Genomic DNA, 19,241 nt, shown 5'->3' with positions numbered 1-19,241 from the left:
GAACTAATTCAACAGTGAATCATAGAATATCAGGGCCGGAAGGGACCTCAGGAGGTCATCTAGTCCAACCCCCAAAGGAACAGGTTCCACCGAGTGTCAGTCATATGCTGACCCTGTAGCAGTGAAGATGAGCGGCTCCTACCAGAAGCTTTGCCTTGGCAAAGAGAAGACTAAGCAGTCAGGGTGGTTGTTTTTGTCTGATTCTTTTAGTCAGTTTCTTTCAGTTAATAGCAATAATTTCTAAACAAATGTTACTTGATATTAGTGGTTAGAGCTTTGTTTTATGCTCTAAGAAAGCACTCAAAAGTTGTAGCTGCTGACACAGCATACAAGTTGTATTTTAGCATAGCTAAGTAAAAGAAAACTCTGAAGACCTAGAAGACGTGGTCCAGAGAACTCTAGATCTAAACCACAGGTACAGGGTGGGAACAAACAATGAGTGTAGGTAACTCACAGCTTGTTAAATATCAGCAACACAGACATGTAAGTGCTAAAATGTCCTCATCTTTTACTAATTAATTTAACATACTTCAAAGGTATGGCAGAACCAGAGTGCCACGTGAAGTATTAAGATAAGCGTTCATGACAGTGGGGAGAAATGTCTCAATCTTCTCCTGCTGAAATTAACTGTTCTAAATCAGTGTTAGCATCTAAGAGGATTGTTCAAATGTGAGAAACTTAAGATGGATATTAGACACCTTATCTGAGGCCTCAGGTGTCTGACTTAATCAAATTATATGAATTCAAAGTACATGAGTTCAGTTCAAATGAGAAAAAGTAGCAAGTTTTAAGAAAAGCTCTGTGCAGCAGCCCCTTACCACCTCCAATTCCCATAAACGCAGAAGGAAAAATGTAGCAATAAGAAATACAAAAGAAAGTCTAAGAACTCTGTTAATATTTTATTAATGTATACATACAATCACGTGATTGTATCTTGTAACTTAATCAAAATTATATTATGCGTTATTGGACTCAGCAGTCTTATACTCGTAATAGCTGGGTTACTTTTATTTTGAGCTCTGACTTCTAAAAAATAAATAGATATGCTCAAGAATAAAGAGATTTTTATGCCCTTTGGATATTGATTTTGGAGGGTTTTCCCTTCAAATTTTAACTTTTGATAGGGAAAGTTCAACAATTTTCATGAAAATTCTTCTACATAGGACCTTGATCCGCACCAAGTTCGCATGAAATGTCAAATGAAACATTCATTTGGCAAAAATATGCAAGGTTGTTCCAGTTTTTAGATTTGTTCTTTTCTGTATGCATCTGAAAGAAAGTTATAGGTGCTTGGATCGCACTGGCTATGTATGTATACCCACAGACGTTTGTACTTGCTTATTTTCATATATTCTGTCCTGTATACAGCTTTTGTGACTCAACATCTTTAAATATTTTTAAAAATAAACAGGGTTTTTGAAAAGCAAAAATATAAATTGATTATTTTATACCAGTAATTCATCTGTTTCAGTCAGAATTGGAACTGTCAGTCCGGGTTACAGAGTAGTAGAGGCTTTTTCCTTCTGAATATTTTGTCTTAGTGGGGGAAGTAAGTACTTCAGAGTTCCAAATGAAATATCGGCACATGTAAAGAAAAGGAAAATAGCCTCTTACCTCATTAAATGAAACAAACACCAGAAGCCATAAAAGGAGAGTAGACGCTACCCCAACAAGGGTCATGCTGTAGGTTACCAGGCTATAAAGCTCTGCGCATGTCTACACTAGAAATGCAAGTCGACCTATGTTAGGTTATCTCACAACCACTGCAGTAATTACAGTGCAGTTCATATCCACGCTACTCTCCTTCTGTTGGTGGTGCGCGTCCTCACTAGGAGCACTCCCATTGACTTAAGAGGAGCAGTATGGGGTGCTGAGAGACTGGGAGCTCACAACTGGGACCCCGGCTCTGGTGGGGAGCTGACAGTTGGGGGGGCAGCACCCATGGGGTGCCAGGAACCTCTGAGCAGCAGCTGAGTGGGGAGCACAGGCAGCAGTTGGGCATGCTGCACGAAGCTGGGAGGCAGCTGGGCTCTGGGGAGCAGGGCGAGTGCAGCCCGGCTTAGAGCAGTAAGCCCGGGAGCAGCCATGCTTTAGCTGGAGCCATCCACCCTCCTCTGTGACAGCCCAGCTTTCTTGTCAATTTCAGGGCTCCAATGAACAGCTAGTATAAGTAATGCAGTGTCTCTACACAGACACTGCATCGCCCTAACTACACCGACATAAGCCCTACACTTCTTGTGGAGGTATGTTGGTGTAGTAGGGCACTTGCATCCCGAGGAGCATGTGTACATTGACATAATTAGGTCAACATAAGATGCCTTATGTTGACCTAACTCTGTAGACCAAGCCTTGAACAGTGAGCAGACTTCACAGTGGAAATCTGTGAGGTAACCTCCTTTCTGATTAAACTGTCATCTTTGTCATCAAACGGTCTCTTTGTGGAAAAGCAAGGAAAGGAGATGCCCCAGATAGTTTTCTCAGGTGCTATTACAAGATTTCAATCAACTTTTCAGCTTTTGCGTGTTTTGCTGTAGCTAAAGGACAGTTTTACCTAACAGACTCAAGCATCACCACGATGCTGCTTTTTGGACTTGTATGTTTTTATGCTGTCAGACATCACTATAGTAACTGAGCACCTTCCACATGAAATCGATAACAATGGCACTATCCTTAGTGGGCGACTTCTTCTTTTGGGGGGTAAAAATTCTGCTTGTGGTGGAGGCTGTTGTAGGTCTTTTTTTGAAGTGGGTAGAAGAGACTTGGTTCAGTTGGTTGGGTAGAAGGTTGGTGTCGGTGTTGTATCATAATGGAAAATATTTTGAAAAGTTGGTAAAAGAGCATGCAGAAAAGATTGTCTGACCTCTGTCAAAGACATATAAAGGCACACAGCATCTGAAGACCATTTTTCTTTTTGTTCCTATGGATATAGAAAGAACTCTGCTTATATCGGAAAGAGGTCTTGTAACAGAAATAGTAAGTAGAGGAACACACATGTCAAGACTTGGGAAAATACAGTTAAATCCAATAGAGAACTAGGTAAGACACCCCAGGTCAAAAAGAGCTTTAGGTATGGGGCAGAATATCATTTTTAGACTCTCTAGATAAAACTTATTGCAGACTGATGGGTCACAGAAGAAATTTCCTAAGGTACTCCACAGAATTCATGATGAGTACACAGAATGTGTTTTACCCCCTAAACTCCTTGAGATTTAAAAAAAAAGAAAGAGAAGAATAAGAAGATGTTGACCTCTGTACTACTACCTTGAAAGGGATGCAATAAGACTGTATCAGTGGCATTTTCTGTTGTCTTGTGACTCATAAAAGAAAATGCTATAAATACATGCTGTGTTGGAACACAAGAATGTAAACAAGCTGAGGTTTTTAGTTATTTGTATTGCAGTAGCACCTAGAGGTCCCAGTTGTGCACCCGGACCCCATTGTGGTAGATATTAAAAAAACTAAAAGTCAGTCCCTGCCCTAAAGAGCTTACTATCTAAGACAAGAAACTACATGTATATACAACAGATAGGTGGAGAATAAGGAAACACTGCGATAATACAGGTTAGCATGATAGTCAGTGGTCTCATAGTGTCCCCAAAAGATTTGATGACAGTTAGTTTTAGTAGTGTGTATCTTTCTAGTTACAGTTGACTACCTCTCATGGATTTATGAAATGCTATTGCCAGATGGTGTTCAAATTCTCAAATCTCTAGAATTCTTTCCAAGATTCTGGTAGCATCTTCTTTGAGGATAGGGATATCACCTTTCACCCTTCCTTGAAAATATTCTATGAGAACCAGTGGCATGGGACTCAACAAGCATAGCAGCTCAGATATCAACAATATCAAAACTCAAGTTCAGGCTATTTGTAATCAATATATCTTCTCAAATAGATACGAGGCTCTTATTAGAACTCCTTTCAATAGTAACCTCTCATCCATTTGAAGATAGGGCAGCTAGCAAGGACAATTACTGTTCTAGGAAAAGAAGTTTTATCAAGTGACAAGTTCCAGAAGATGAGATACAGCATGAACTAACTCCGTATGCAAGAAAGTATGAACAAGCACCTTCATTTGTCTGCTTGAGATAAGTTTCACATCTAGACATTGTGCAATACGCTAGCTGCAACATGTGAAGAATGTAGTGCCCATCTTTAAAAAAGGGAAGAAGGAGGATCCTGGAAACTACAGGCCAGACAGCCTCACCTCAGTCCTTGGAAAAATCATGGAGCAGGTCCTCAAGGAATCAATTCTGCAGCACTTAGAGGAGAGGAAAGTGATCAGGAACAGTCAGCATGGATTCACCAAGGGCAAGTCATGCCTGACTAATCTAATTGCCTTCTATGATGAGATAACTGGCTTTGTGGATGAGGGGAAAGCAGTGGACGTGTTGTTCCTTGACTTTAGCAAAGCTGTTGACGTGGTCTCCCACAGTATTCTTGCCAGCAAGTTAAGGAAGTATGGGCTGGATGAATGGACTATAAGGTGGATAGAAAGTTGGCTAGATTGTCGGGCTCAGCGGGTAGTAATCAATGGCTCCATGTCTGGTTGGCAGCCAGTATCAAGTGGAGTGCCCCAAGGGTCGGTCCTGGGGCCGGTTTTGTTCAATATCTTCATTAATGATCTGGAGGATGGTGTGGACTGCACCCTCAGCAAGTTTGCAGATGACACTAAACTGGGAGGAGAGGTAGATACGCTGGAGGATAGGGATAGGATACAGAGGGACCTAGACAAATTGGAGGATTGGGCCAAAAGAAATCTGATGAGGTTCAACAAGGACAAGTGCAGAGTCCTGCACTTAGGACGGAAGAATCCAATCCACCGCTACGGACTAGGGACCGAATGGCTAGGCTGCAGTTCTGCAGAAAAGGACTTAGGGGTTACAGTGGACTAGAAGCTGGATATGAGTCAAAAGGGTGTGCCCTTGTTGCCAAGAAGGCCAATGGGATTTTGGGCTGTATAAGTAGGAGCATTGCCAGCAGATTGAGGGACGTGATCGTTCCCCTCTATTCGACATTGGTGAGGCCTCATCTGGAGTATTGTGTCCAGTTTTGGGCCCCACACTCCAAGAAGGATGTGGAAAAATTGGAAAGAGTCCAGCGGAGGGCAACAAAAATGATTAGGGGACTGGAACACATGACTTATGAGGAGAGGCTGAGGGAACTGGTATTGTTTAGTCTGCGGAAGAGAAGAATGAGGAGGGATTTGATAGCTGCTTTCAACTACCTGAAAAGGGTTTCAAAGAGGATGGCTCTAGACTGTTCTCAGTGGTAGCAGATGACAGAACGAGGAGTAATGGTCTCAAATTGCAGTGGGGGAGGTTTAGGTTAGATATTAAGAAAAACTTTTTCACTAGGAGGGTGGTGAAACACTGGAATGCGTTACCTAGGGAGGTGGTGGAATCTCCTTCCTTAGATATTTTTAAGGTCAGGCTTACAAAGCCCTGGCTGGGATGATTTAGTTGGGGATTGGTCCTGCTTTGAGCAGGGGGTTGGACTAGAAGACCACCTGAGGTCCCTTCCAACCCTGATATTCTAGGATTCTATGAAAGTATGTGTTCAGCTAGTTGTGGGAACACCAGCATCTACTAGAGTGCAATGTTGCCGTGATGTTGGAGGAAAAGTATTCCAGACAGTTGTCATTTTGAAAGGATAGGTAAACTTAGTGGACGCATGGAAACACTACAAAGCAACACAGATTTTCTGGAACTGTGAGTGGCAAGATTATCTTTGACTTCTTTAAAAGGGGCCTTCAGTGTCAGAGTCCTGCAAGACATTACTATAGTTGGAACAAGCAGGTAGGTATGAGAAGCTGTGTTTTTCATCAGGAAGTGATCAAGACTTGCGTGTTTGTGTGACGCCCAGCAAAATAGGACCCTAACTTGACAGCAGCCTCTGGGTGGTAGTGTTATACAAATAATCATTAAGCTGGGCAAATACAAAAGCAGATCAGTTCAATAGGAGCATTGGAACTGGAACTTGGAAACATGCAAGTGTGTTCCCAGGAACAGCTGCAATGTACTCATCTCATGACTTATAGTGAGGAAGGCATACAGTGGGGTGTTTGTCAATTGTACTCTCCAGAGCTCTTGAAGAAAAGAGCGTCGGGGGGCATCCTTCTAATGGGCCCCAAATTAGCTCAGCAGAAAATGATTTTAAAACGACATATTTTCCAAAAAATGTACTGTATTTGTTTCTTGAGATCAGTAATAAAACCCAAATCTATAAATACTAATCTAATAGCTTGGCGTTTCAAAGTTTACTGTTAAACCAAAACAAATTTTTTTTATATTCGAAGGTAGATTTTTACAATTCCAGATGCTACCAGCGCTAATAGATGTGAGACTGAATTAACAATTTAATCTTCAGAGGTTAGTTTAGCAAACAGCTTGGGGAACCTGCTGGCCTACAATGTAAGAACAGATGAATAGTTACTTAAAGTAATGTTTTTAAAGGCATTTTAAAAAAAAATTAGATTAAGAACTACCCTGCAGTTCTCTGTGATGCATACGTGCCTATGCACCTTCAAACTTCTTGAGGAAGTTTTATTTTTTTTTAAAATAGCATTTCTTAGTAAATACATTTTCTCAGAGAAAATCAGAGGAGGCAGTCTTGTTCTTGCTATAAAGTTGAAATAATTATCATGCCTTCTCTTGCATTCATACCAAGACTTATTTATTTAGTTCAGAGGTCACAGGAATTAAAAACTGGTAGAACTGTGCTTAAAATGTGGAAGAGAACTAAAGAATTAAGGCTAAACTACGTCCATATTTTCCACTTAGACTCCAGAGCAATAGAGATTCAAAGTTGTTATAGAAAGTGGGGATGTAAAATATTAACTGGTAAGCATTAGTCTTACCAGTTAACCTGCCTTAACTATTAACCCCTGGGCTGGCCCAGCAGCCCCCGTGCCGGCCGAACGTGACCCGAGCCCTGGGCCTGCCGGAGCAGCTCCAACCCCTCTCCCTTTAATTGGTTAACCGTTTAAACAATATAATTTTAATCTCTGTGTCACAGAAGGTGAATGATTAGCAGCATGCTAATTTAAACATAATATAGCCAGTACTTGGCATAAGACAAAAGAGAAATTATGCAGAAATACCTCTCAGGATATGATCTTTGTGCTGAGTTGTGGCTTTCTGTCATGTAAGACCATGCTTACATTATGGAGCCGATGCCAGCATAATTTTTTTTTTCATGTAGTCCTAACCAACATAGTTGTACTGGAATAATTGTGTAGGGTAGATCAGGCCTTCAATTTTCAGAAATCTGAAATTCTACTTTGGAACCGTAGGTTTCAGAGTAGCAGCTGTGTTACTCTGTATTCGCAAAAAGAAAAGGAGTACTTGTGGCACCTTAGAGACTAACCAATTTATCAACACCCATTGTTTCATGTTCTCTATGTATATAAATCTCCCCACCATATTTTCCAGTGAATGCATCCGATGAAGTGAGCTGTAGGTCATGAAAGCTTATGCTCAGATAAATTTGTTAGTCTCTAAGGGGCCACAAGTTCTTTTCTTTTTAGAACGATAGAATCACTTAGACAAACACTTTATAGTATTTGTCAAAGTGAGGGTGTAGCTTTTTGAACTGTCAGGTCCCCTTGAGAGAGAATATGTAATCTTATGATGGGAGTAGCAAGACTAAGGGTATGTCTACACTATGAAATTAGGTTGAATTTATAGAAGTCGGTTTTTTAGAAATTGTTTTTATATAGTTGATTGTGTGTGTCCCCACACAAAATGCTCTAAGTGCATTAAGTGCATTAACTCGGCGGAGTGCTTCCACGGTACCGAGGCTAGCGTCGACTTCTGGAGCGTTGCACTGTGGGTAGCTATCCCACAGTTCCCGCAGTCTCCGCCTCCCATTGGAGTTCTGGGTTGAGATCCCAATGCCTAATGGGGCAAAAACATTGTCGCGGGTGGTTCTGGGTACATGTCATCAGGCCTGCCCCCCTCCCTCCGTGAAAGCAACAGCAGACAATCGTTGGCGCCTTTTTTCCTGAGTTTCTTGTGTAGACACCATACCACAGCAAGCATGGAGCCTGCTCAGCTCACTGTCACCGTATGTCTCCTGGGTGCTGGCAGACGCGGTACTGCATTGCTACACAGCAGCAGCTCATTGCCTTTTGGCAACAGATGGTGCAATAGGCCTGCTAACAATTGTCCTCATGTCCGAGGTGCTCTTGCCTGCCTTGGTAAGGTCGGTCAGGAGCTCCTGGGCAGACATGGGTGCAGGGACTAAAATAGGAATTACTTGAGCAGGTCATTCTCTTTAGTCCTGCCGGCAGTCCTATTGCACTGTCTTCTGGTGAGCAGCCAGGAGATGAGGATGGCTAGCAGTCCTACTGTACCGTCTGCTGCCAGCCAAAGATGTAAAAGATAGATGGAGTGGATCAAAACAAGAAATAGACCAGATTTGTTTTGTATTCATTTGCTCCCCTCTCCCTCCCTCCGTGAAATCAATGGCCGATAATTGTTTTGGTGAGGTCTGTCAGGGGCACCTTGAAAAGTTTAATGGAGATTCAGTCCTGCCTGGAATACCGGGGGGAGGGATAGCTCAGTGGGTTGAGCATTGGCCTGCCAAACCCAAGGCTTTGAGTTCAATCCTTGAGGGGCCCATTCTGTGTGACAGTTGTTCTTGTTTCTCCTTGATGTAAAGCCACCCCCTTTGTTGATTTTAGTTCCCTGCAAGCCAACCCTGTAAGCCATGTCGTCAGTCGCCCCTCCCTCTGTCAGAGCAACGGCAGACAATCGTTCCGCGGCTTTTTACCGTGCAGAAGCCATACCACGGCAAGCATGGAGCCTGCTCAGATCACTTTGGCAATTATGAGCTCATTAAACACCACGCGCATTATTCAGCAGCATATGGATCACTAGAACCTGCCAAAGTGAAACCGGGCAAGTAGGCGACGTCTGCACGGTGACGAGAGTGATGAGGACATGGACGCAGACTTCTCTTAAAGCACGGGCCCTGGCAATGTGGGCATCATGGTGCTAATGGGGTAGGTTCATGCCATGGAACACTGATTCTGGGCCTGGGAAACAAGCACAGACTGGTGGGACCGCATAGTGTTGCAGTCTGGGACGATTCCCAGTGGCTGCGAAACTTTCGCATGTGTAAGGGCTCTTTCATGGAACTTTGTGACTTGCTTTCCCCTGCCCTGAAGCACCAGAATACGAAGATGAGAGCAGCCCTCACAGTTGAGAAGCGAGTGGCAATAGCCATGTGGAAGCTTTCAATGCCAGACAGCTACCGGTCAGTCCGGAATCAGTTTGGAGTGGGCACATCTACTGTGGGGGCTGCTGTGATGCAAGTAGCCAATGCAATCAAAGATCTGCTGATATCAAGGGTAGTGACCCTGGGAAATGTGCAGGTCATAGTGGATGGCTTTGCTGCAATGGGATTCCCTAACTGTGGTGGGGCCATAGACAGAACCAATATCCCTATCTTGGCACCGGAGCACCAAGCCGGAGAGTACATAAACCGCAAGGGGTACTTTTCGATAGTGCTGCAAGCACTGGTGGATCACAAGGGACGTTTCACCAACATCAACGTGGGATGGCCGGGAAAGGTACATGACGCTCGCATCTTCAGGAACTCTGGTCTGTTTCAAAAGCTGCAGGAAGGGACTTTTCTTCCCAGACCAGAAAATAACTGTTGGGGATGTTGAAATGCCTATAGTTATCCTTGGGGACCCAGCCTACCCCTTAATGCCATGGCTCATGAAGCCGTACACAGGCAGCCTGGACAGTAGTCAGGAGCTGTTCAACTACAGGCTGAGCAAGTGCATAATGGTCATAGAATGTGCATTTGGACATTTAAAAGTGCGCTGGTGCAGTTTACTGATTCGGTTAGACCTCAGCGAAACCAATATTCCCACTGTTATTACTGCTTGCTGTGCGTTCCACAATATCTGTGAGAGTAAGGGGGAGACGTTTATGGTAGGGTGGGAGGTAGAGGCAAATCGCCTGGCTGCTGGTCACGCACAGCCAGACACCAGAGCGGTTAGAAGAGCACAGGAGGGCGCGGTGTGCATCAGAGAAGCTTTGAAAACCAGTTTCATGACTGGCCAGGCTACGGTGTGAAAGTTCTGTTTGTTTCTTCTTGATGAAACCCCCCGCCCCTTGGTTCACTCTGCTTCCCTGTAAGCTAACTACGCTCCCCTCCCCCCTTTGATCACAGCTTGCAGAGGCAATAAAGTCATTGTTGTCTCAGATTCATGCATTCTTTATTTATTCATCACACAAATAGGGGGATAACTGCCAAGGTAGCCTGGGTGGGGGGGGGGGTGGAGGAGGGAAGGACAAGGCCACGCAGCACTTTAAAACTTATTGAATGCCAGCCTTCTGTTGCTTGGGCAATCCTCTGTGGTGGAGTGGCTGGGTGGCCAGAGAGCCCCCCACCACGTTCTTGGGCGTCTGGGTGAGGAGGCTATGGAACTTGGGGAGGAGGGTGGTTGGTTACATAAGGGCTGTAGCGGCGGTCTGTGCTCCTGCCTTTCCTGCAGCTCAACCATATGCTGGAGTATGTTAGTTTGATCCTCCAGCAGCCTCATCATTGAATCCTGCCTCCTCTCATCATGCTGCCGCCACCTATCAGCTTCAGCCCTCTCTTGAGCCTGCCACCTTTCCTCCCAGTTATTTTGTGCTTTCCTGCATTCTGACATTGTCTGCCTCCACGCATTCATCTGTGCTCTGTCAGTGTGGGAGGACAGCATGAGGTCAGAGAACATTTAATTGCGAGTGCGTTTTTTTCGCCTTCTAATCTTTGCTAGCCTCTGGGAAGGAGAATCATAGAATATCAGGGTTGGAAGGGACCCCAGAAGGTCATCTAGTCCAACCCCCTGCTCGAAGCAGGACCAATTCCCAGTTAAATCATCCCAGCCAGGGCTTTGTCAAGCCTGACCTTAAAAACCTCGAAGGAAGGAGATTCTACCACCTCCCTAGGTAACGCATTCCAGTGTTTCACCACCCTCATAGTGAAAAAGTTTTTCCTAATATCTAATCTAAACCTCCCCCACTGCAACTTGAGACCATTACTCCTTGTTCTGTCATTTGCTACCATTGAGAACAGTCTAGAGCCATCCTCTTTGGAACCCCCTTTCAGGTAGTTGAAAGCAGCTATCAAATCCCCCCTCATTCTTTTCTTCTGCAGACTAAACAATCCCAGCTCCCTCACCCTCTCCTCATAAGTCATGTGTTCTAGACCCCTAATCATTTTTGTTGCCCTTCGCTGGACTCTCTCCAATTTATCCACATCCTTCTTGTAGTGTGGGGCCCAAAACTGGACACAGTACTCCAGATGAGGCCTCACCAATGTCGAATAGAGGGGAACGATCACGTCCCTCGATCTGCTCGCTATGCCCCTACTTATACATCCCAAAATGCCATTGGCCTTCTTGGCAACAAGGGCACACTGCTGACTCATATCCAGCTTCTCCCCTAGGTCCTTTTCTGCAGAACTGCTGCCTAGCCGTTCAGCCCCTAGTCTGTAGCGGTGCATTGCATTCTTCCGTCCTAAGTGCAGGACCCTGCACTTATCCTTATTGAACCTCATCAGATTTCTTTTGGCCCAATCCTCCAATTTGTCTAGGTCCTTCTGCATCCTATCCCTCCCCTCCAGCGTATCTACCACTCCTCCCAGTTTAGTATCATCCGCAAATTTGCTGAGAGTGCAATCTACACTTGACACCGGCTGCCAACTAGACATGGAGCCATTGATCACTACCCGTTGAGCCCGACAATCTAGCCAGCTTTCTACCCACCTTATAGTGCATTCATCCAGCCCATACTTCCTTAACTTGCTGACAAGAATACTGTGGGAGACGGTGTCAAAAGCTTTGCTAAAGTCAAGAAACAATACATCCACTGCTTTCCCTTCATCCACAGAACCAGTAATCTCATCATAAAAGGCGATTAGATTAGTCAGGCATGACCTTCCCTTGGTGAATCCATGCTGGCTGTTCCTGATCACTTTCCTCTCATGCAAGTGCTTCAGGATTGATTCTTTGAGGACCTGCTCCATGATTTTTCCAGGGACTGAGGTGAGGCTGACTGGCCTGTAGTTCCCAGGATCCTCCTCCTTCCCTTTTTTAAAGATTGGCACTACATTAGCCTTTTTCCAGTCATCCGGGACTTCCCCCGTTCGCCACAAGTTTTCAAAGATAATGGCCAATGGCTCTGCAATCACAGCCGCCAATTCCTTCAGCACTCTCGGATGCAACTCGTCCGGCCCCATGGACTTGTGCACGTCCAGCTTTTCTAAATAGTCCCTAACCACCTCTATCTCCACAGAGGGCTGGCCATCTATTCCCCATGTTTTGATGCCCAGCACAGCAGTCTGGGAGCTGACCTTGTTAGTGAAGACAGAGGCAAAAAAAGCATTGAGTACATTAGCTTTTTCCACATCCTCTGTCACTAGGTTGCCTCCCTCATTCATTAAGGGGCCCACACTTTCCTTGGCTTTCTTCTTGTTGCCAACATACCTGAAGAAACGCTTCTTGTTACTCTTGACATCTCTTGCTAGCTGCAGCTCCAGGTGCGATTTGGCCCTCCTGATATCATTCCTACATGCCCGAGCAATATTTTTATACTCTTCCCTGATCATATGTCCAACCTTCCACTTCTTGTAATCTTCTTTTTTATGTTTAAGATCCTGTGATCCTTGAAACACATGCAGCTGGTGGAGGAAAAAAAAGGACAGTGGTATTCAAAAAGACATATTTTATAGAACAATGAGTACACTCTTTCACGGTAAACCTTGCTGTTCGGGGGGTACTGGCTCAAGGTTCAGGGTGAGAAACAGTTCCTGGCTGTCGGAAAAACTGGTTTCTCCACTTGCTTGCTGTGAGCTATCTACAACCTCATCATCATCATCTTCCTCGTCCCCAAAACCTGCTTCCATGTTGCCTCCCTCTCCATTGAAGGAGTCAAAGCACATGGTTGGGGTAGTGGTGGCTGAACCCCCTAAAATAGCATGCAGCTCATCATAGAAGCGGCATGTTTGGGGCTCTACCCGGAGCGGCCGTTTGCCTCTCTGGTTTTCTGGTAGGCTTGCCTTAGCTCCTTAAGTTTCACACGGCACTGCTTTGGGTCCCTGTTATGGCCTCTGTCCTTCGTGCCCTGGGAGATTTTGACAAATGTTTTGGCATTTGGAAAACTGGAACAGAGTTCTGATAGCATGAATTCCTCTCCCCATACAGTGATCAGATCCCGTACCTCCGGTTTGATCCATTCTGGAGCTCTTTTGCGATTCTGGGACTCCATTATGGTTACCTCTGCTGATGAGCTCTGCACTCACCTGCAGCTTGCCACGCTGGCCAAAGAGGAAATTAGATTCAGAAGTTCGCGGGCCTTTTCCTATCTACCTGGCCAGTGCATCTGAGTTGAGTGAGCTGTCCAGAGCAGTCACAATGGAGCACTCTGGGATAGCTCCCAGACGCCAATACCGTCGAAGTGTGTCCACAGTACCCCAAATTCGACCAGGCAAGGCCAATTTCAGCGCTAATCCCCTTGTCGGGGATGGAGTAAAGAAATTGATTTTAAGAGCCCTTTAAGTGTAAAAAAAAAAAAGGGGGGGGGGCTTCGTCATGTGGACAGGTGCAGGGTTAAATCGATTTAACGCTGCTAAATTGGACCTCAACTCCAAGTGTAGACCAATGCTGGGTGTAATTAATGATCTGAGTTACAATATATAAACTAACCTTTCCTGTACCCATTTCCTTCCTCAGACTGTGCTGCAGAAAGATGGGAGAGGGCCACTTTAGGTACAGGGAAGGCCAAATGACCTGAAAGGTAGTGGGAGGGAAATATCACCCAACCTTTAATTCATGTCTTCACCTGGATCCTGTAGGTGACTCCCAAAATGTATTGAATGCGATACAGCCTTTTTCAACATACCTTCATTGTGGAAGAACAACTATGTCCAGGCCCTTTGACAGAGTCTGAGTGGATGACTCAATCCCACAAAATCTTTATCCCTTCTTTTGAGGTGGTAGGTTACTTTTCTTTTTGGTGACACTGACTGAAACAGCACACCACAGTAGAATTTCTTAAAATGAGGCTTATTAAAAACGGAAAATTAATTTAAAACAAATTGTTAATATATCTAGATCTACACTTTTGATAAACAAGATAATGCCGCCTTAATGTAGGTAAGAGAAGAAAATCTAACGTGTTCCAAGAGCAAGTCCTGTCTCTGACCTCTCGTATGAAAGTTCTTTCCCCACGTTCAGATTTTTCCCATCCCAAAGCCAGGTTACTTCCACCCTTACGACTTTCCCTATTTCCAAACCCAAAATATAGCACTTCCCAGCTTGTTCTGTAAGTATCTGCCTACCCCATGAAGTTGATTGGTTTCTGATGGGCCTACCCTTTGTTCCTGAGGATGGTAGTTCCATGTGGCTGCATGGAGTTGTTTGTCGGGCTTGCTTGTCTACGCTTTAAACACTGTGCTGCTGTAGTGCTTCAGTATAGAAGATACCTAGGCTGATGGGTGGGATTCTTCCATCAGTATAGGTAATCCACTTCCCCAAGAGGTGGTAGCTAGGTGGATATAAGAATTCTTCCATCAACCTAGTGCTGTCTGTGTGGGAACTTAGGTTGGCTTAACTACGCAACTCAGTGGTGTGCATTTATCATACTCCTGGCCTACATAGTTGAACAAACCTTATTTTGTAGTGTAGACCAGGCCTGTGTCTAAAACTTGCCTACTTAGATATGAAATATTAATTTACTGACTGACTATAATCTGTCACACAGACTATTTCAATAGAAGAAATGTTATTTAATTGTTAAATAATACTAATGTGTAAGGCCCTACCAAATTCACTGTCCATTTTGGTCAATTTCAGGGTCATAGGATTTTAAAAATCATAAATTTCATGATTTCAGCTATTTAAACCTGAAATTTCACGGTGTTGTAATTGTAGAGGTTCTGACCCAAAAAGGAGTTGTGGGGGGGTTGCAAGATTATTATAGGGCGGGGTTGCGGTACTGCTACCTTTACTTCTGGGATGCATCTGAAGGCAGAGCCGCTGCCAGTAGCAGCGCAGAAGTAAGCGTGGCCTGGTATAGTATTGCCACCCTTACTTCTGCACTGCTACTGGCAGGGTCCTGCCTTCAGAGCAGGGCCCCTGGCCAACAGCTGCTGCTCTCCAGCTGCCCAACTCTGAAGGCGGTGCAGAAGTAAGGGTGGCAGTACCGCAACCCCCCTAAAATAACCTTGTGCCCCCCCACAATATCCTTTTGGTTCAGGACCCCTCCTTTGAGAAATGCTGGTCTCCCCCGTGAAATCTGTATATTCCAGGGTAAAAGCGCACACAAGACAAGATTTCACAGGGGGAGACCAGATTTCACAGTCCGTGACGCATTTTTCATGGTTGTGAATTTGGTAGGGCCCTATTAATGTGGTGGTACCTAGAGGCTTCAACTATGATCAGGGTCCCATTATGTTAGGCACAACATACAAACACATAGTACAAACATGTAGTGAGAGACAATTCCTACCCCAAAGAGCTTATAGTCTAAATAGACAAGACAGACAGGGCGAGAGTAGAAATGGGCACAGAAAGGGGAAGTGACTTGTCCAAGGTCACAAAAGAGGTCAGTGACAGAGCCAGGAATAGAATCCAGGTCTCCTGAGTCCTGGTTCAATATATTAATAAATAGTATAGAACATCATCACTCTACATGGTCTTGTCTAGATTTAAAAAAGACACAGTCCCTTCTCCAAAGAGCTTATGATCAAAATTACACTCAAATTGCATGTTGTTTAACAGACAAAGGAATGATAGGGAAAGGAGAGAGGACAGTTAAAAACACATCATTTTACATACAGGAGTCTGGTTTTGTTTGTTTTTTTTTTCAGACAGAGAGCACATCCATCAATTTCAGTCCTTCTGTAGGTAAAATTGTACCTTTCAGTTGCAAAGCAACACTAAGGAATTACTAGTTTAGTACACTTTATTAGTTTAGTTTTAATCTTTTGTCTATAAAAGAATTCTTCTACCAGAATTAGCGAAAGGAGCAAATCACCCAAGGCTTAGCCAATGATTGAGAGCTCTCATGGCTGTCTTCATATTAGCAAAATGCACAACTCTTCTGTGGTGACTGCTGTGTAACCCACACTACATTTTTTTTTTTCCTTTTTAGGCTTTTTGAACTATAAGATGTAGATTTTTCTTCATCAGAAAACCAGTCTATATTTAGACATTATAATTATTGGATATGCCCAGTAGTTAGTTCTGAAAACTTTTATTATTTCAATTATTTAATCGCCTTACTTTTCCTGAATAATAAAACAGGTTTAGTCTAAAATGTTTCACTTTCTAATTTGAGTAATTCTGCTTTATAAGTGCAAAAAAATCCTACAGAATGCTTTTGCATTTACTGTAAAATCATTGACTATAGCAGCTTTTAAAAAGCAACACATTTTTAAAAAAATACACTGAAGTTGAAAATTTGTGTATGCAGTCCTCTTCCCAGAGCCATTAAAGATGTGTTGAAAGTCTCTGAATTTTTGGTGCTTTTAGGACAAATTTACAATGGTGCAAATGTTTGATTCTTTTGTGGTTCACTTGGATAAAGAGTGCATTACTGTCAAATGAAACCGTCATAGGGAGGAAAATACTGAAATTACCAGTGAATGTGAAATTGTACTTTGGGATTAAGATGTGTGGTAGGAAAGCAGTGAGATTAATGTAATCTTGATGTAATTAACGATATTGAGCATAAATGGTCGGCTCATATAACTTGATTCTATCACATTTCTAGAGTATTTTTCTTGGATTATGTTATACATTCTAGAGATGTAATGCTTCAGTGTTTATAAGGGTATCAATCTGATATTGGCACATTTATATATTTGACCTTATTTTTTAAGTTTTTTTTGGTCATTTGGTACTAATAATCTCTTTTGGTCAAAAGGGAATGTCGCCTCCTAAGAAGTAGAAAAGGAATGTGTTAGTGTAATCTGGTAGGAAATTTGATTACAGGAATATTCTTTTTCTAAAAGTGTAAATAAGGGGAACTTTGTATTACAATAGTAAATCTCCTTTGTCTTAAAGAAAGAAGGTTAATCCTTTCTGGTCAAACCATATCAAGGAAAACATAGTTCTGCCCGCTAGCAAGGAAGCAAGTCTACTCTACTTTTACACTTCAACTCCTTTCCTTTCTTGCTAATAAAAGTATAATAGTGGACTTTTTTTGGGAGAAGTACTTCAACAAGGAAATGTTCTTTCCCATCTCACTGCATTTAATGGCAAAACCCTGAATTATGAACCTTACCCAGAGCCCAGTGAAATCTATGAGAATCTTTCCATTGACTTCAGTGGCCTCTGGATTGGGCCTTGTATACTTCTGGAGAAGATGCAGAAGGAATATTGCAATTTGTTAGTAAACTAACTGAAAATAAAAACAATATAGTCTTGGTTAGACTGTAGAAAATGTAACACTAAAAATTACGTAGTGATAATTGGCAGTGGCAAACAGTGAATGCAGCTTCTTTATTTTGGACACAAAACACTTAGCCCCAAATTATATGAAGCATTTAGATTATCTTCTGAATGCTACTGTTGTTTGTATTATTGTAGTGCCTATGAGCCTCAGTCATGGATCAGAACCCAGTTGAGGTAGGTGCTGTATAAACTCAGCAAAATCCTCCACAAAAGCTTACAATCGAAGTAATAAGACAAAAGGAAACAGATGGATATGGACAGACAGGAGAATACAAAGAATTAATAAGACAATTGTTGCCTAATCATTGTTAATTTTTTTTGTAGGCATCATAGAAAAGGAGAGATTTGAAAGAGGATAATGAGGTAGCTTTGCAGAACTTTATGGGGAGCGCATCCCAAGAATGAGGGGCACCATGCAAGAAAGTTCAAAGGTGCTTGTTTGAAAATTTAAAAGTGGGCTAAGGAGGCTGGCATCATGGGCTATCACACTGACTGTGAATGAGAGGTGACAGGTAGGATGAGGATAGGTTGTGAAGGGCATTTGAAGTGAAGACAAGCAGCATATGTTTGATAATGATAGAGAAGGGGGAGCTAAGATTGGGATGAAAAGACAGGGCTGACATGGCCAAAGTGACGGGCTAAGAAAATGATATTTGTAACAGCAGGCTGATTGATGTGAGTAGGGCAAGATTGTATTTGCTCCAGAGAGAGACTGGAGCATGAGAACAGGAGTGGATGAAGTGCATGTTGCAGGTGAGCAAGGGCTTGGGGGTTGGCAGACTGGATCTTGCAATGGGAAAGAGGGACAGAGAGGCAAGGGTGGAGGAGAGTGAAACGTGGAGAGAATCAACCACAATAGCAATGAAAGAAAGAAATGAATGAGAAGCAAGTGGAGTTAGTATAAGACAAGGATAATGTGCATTTGCTCACATTAGTGAAAAAGTTGTTGTTACTGAACAATTTAGCAAATGTAGTCTGAGAGAGTCCCTGACCGCCTTCCCATGGGCCTCCTCTTAACCTAGAGGGTCTTCCCTATTTTCTACTGCAGGAACCATCCCTCTGATAGCTATATATGGAAGCTTAAAGATTCCAGAAGAGAATACCATATAGCAACAGAAGAGAGATCCCGTCCCTTGAGATTGAGCATACTACTTGTGTCTGGTTCTTCTAGATGGGTGGCAAAAGATCAAGTAGTCTCCAACTCCGCTCTCCACACCCACATCAGTGCACTGCACTGCAAAGCTCACGCTGAATATACTCAGGAAAGAGGAGTGGTGGCCACGAGCAGGAAATTAGTTTGTGCTAACACAGCACTTATCACCTCCCTCCTCTTACCTGTGCCGTCACTTTGGAGGGCTGGAACTGGATTCTCCCCTTCTTCCAGTTCTGCCTATGCGGTCTGGGAGCATAACAAAGTAAAATCTCATTCTGTGGTCAAGTTAGTGATAGAAAGGTAAGGGAGGTTTCATTTGACTAATTAAAATCAACAGAATCATAATTTCAATGGTATTGCATGGCAAAGGGGATGTGCTGCTCCCAGCTCCAAGTTCTCAGGTTGATGGAAATTTTGATACTAATAATTTTGATAATAATAAGTGTCATGGGAAATGGGTCAAGTTGAGTATCGTTGGAAAGCCCTGTCTCCCATGAACACAATGGTACCAAACATGACAAAGCTAGAACAGTTATGTAGATACATATTTGAGAAAATGTTTAAAAATCAACATTTTAAATTATACAATGCTTTGCTTACGGGAAAAAAAGACATTGATCTTGGGTAAC

The 19,241-nt window shown here is 43.2% G+C and overlaps 1 protein-coding gene across 5 annotated transcripts in view; it reads left to right on the top strand.

Annotated features, from left to right (window-relative positions):
* Positions 1–19,241, top strand: part of PJA2 (praja ring finger ubiquitin ligase 2) — a 117,247-nt gene that overhangs the window by 6,811 nt on the left and 91,195 nt on the right. The window lies entirely within an intron of this gene.

The sequence above is a fragment of the Lepidochelys kempii genome, chromosome 5 (genome assembly GCF_965140285.1).
Source record: "Lepidochelys kempii isolate rLepKem1 chromosome 5, rLepKem1.hap1, whole genome shotgun sequence".
Lineage (NCBI taxonomy): Eukaryota > Metazoa > Chordata > Testudines > Cheloniidae > Lepidochelys > Lepidochelys kempii.
Note: the sequence above shows the minus strand (reverse complement) of the source record. Positions and strands in the feature narration are given on the sequence as shown.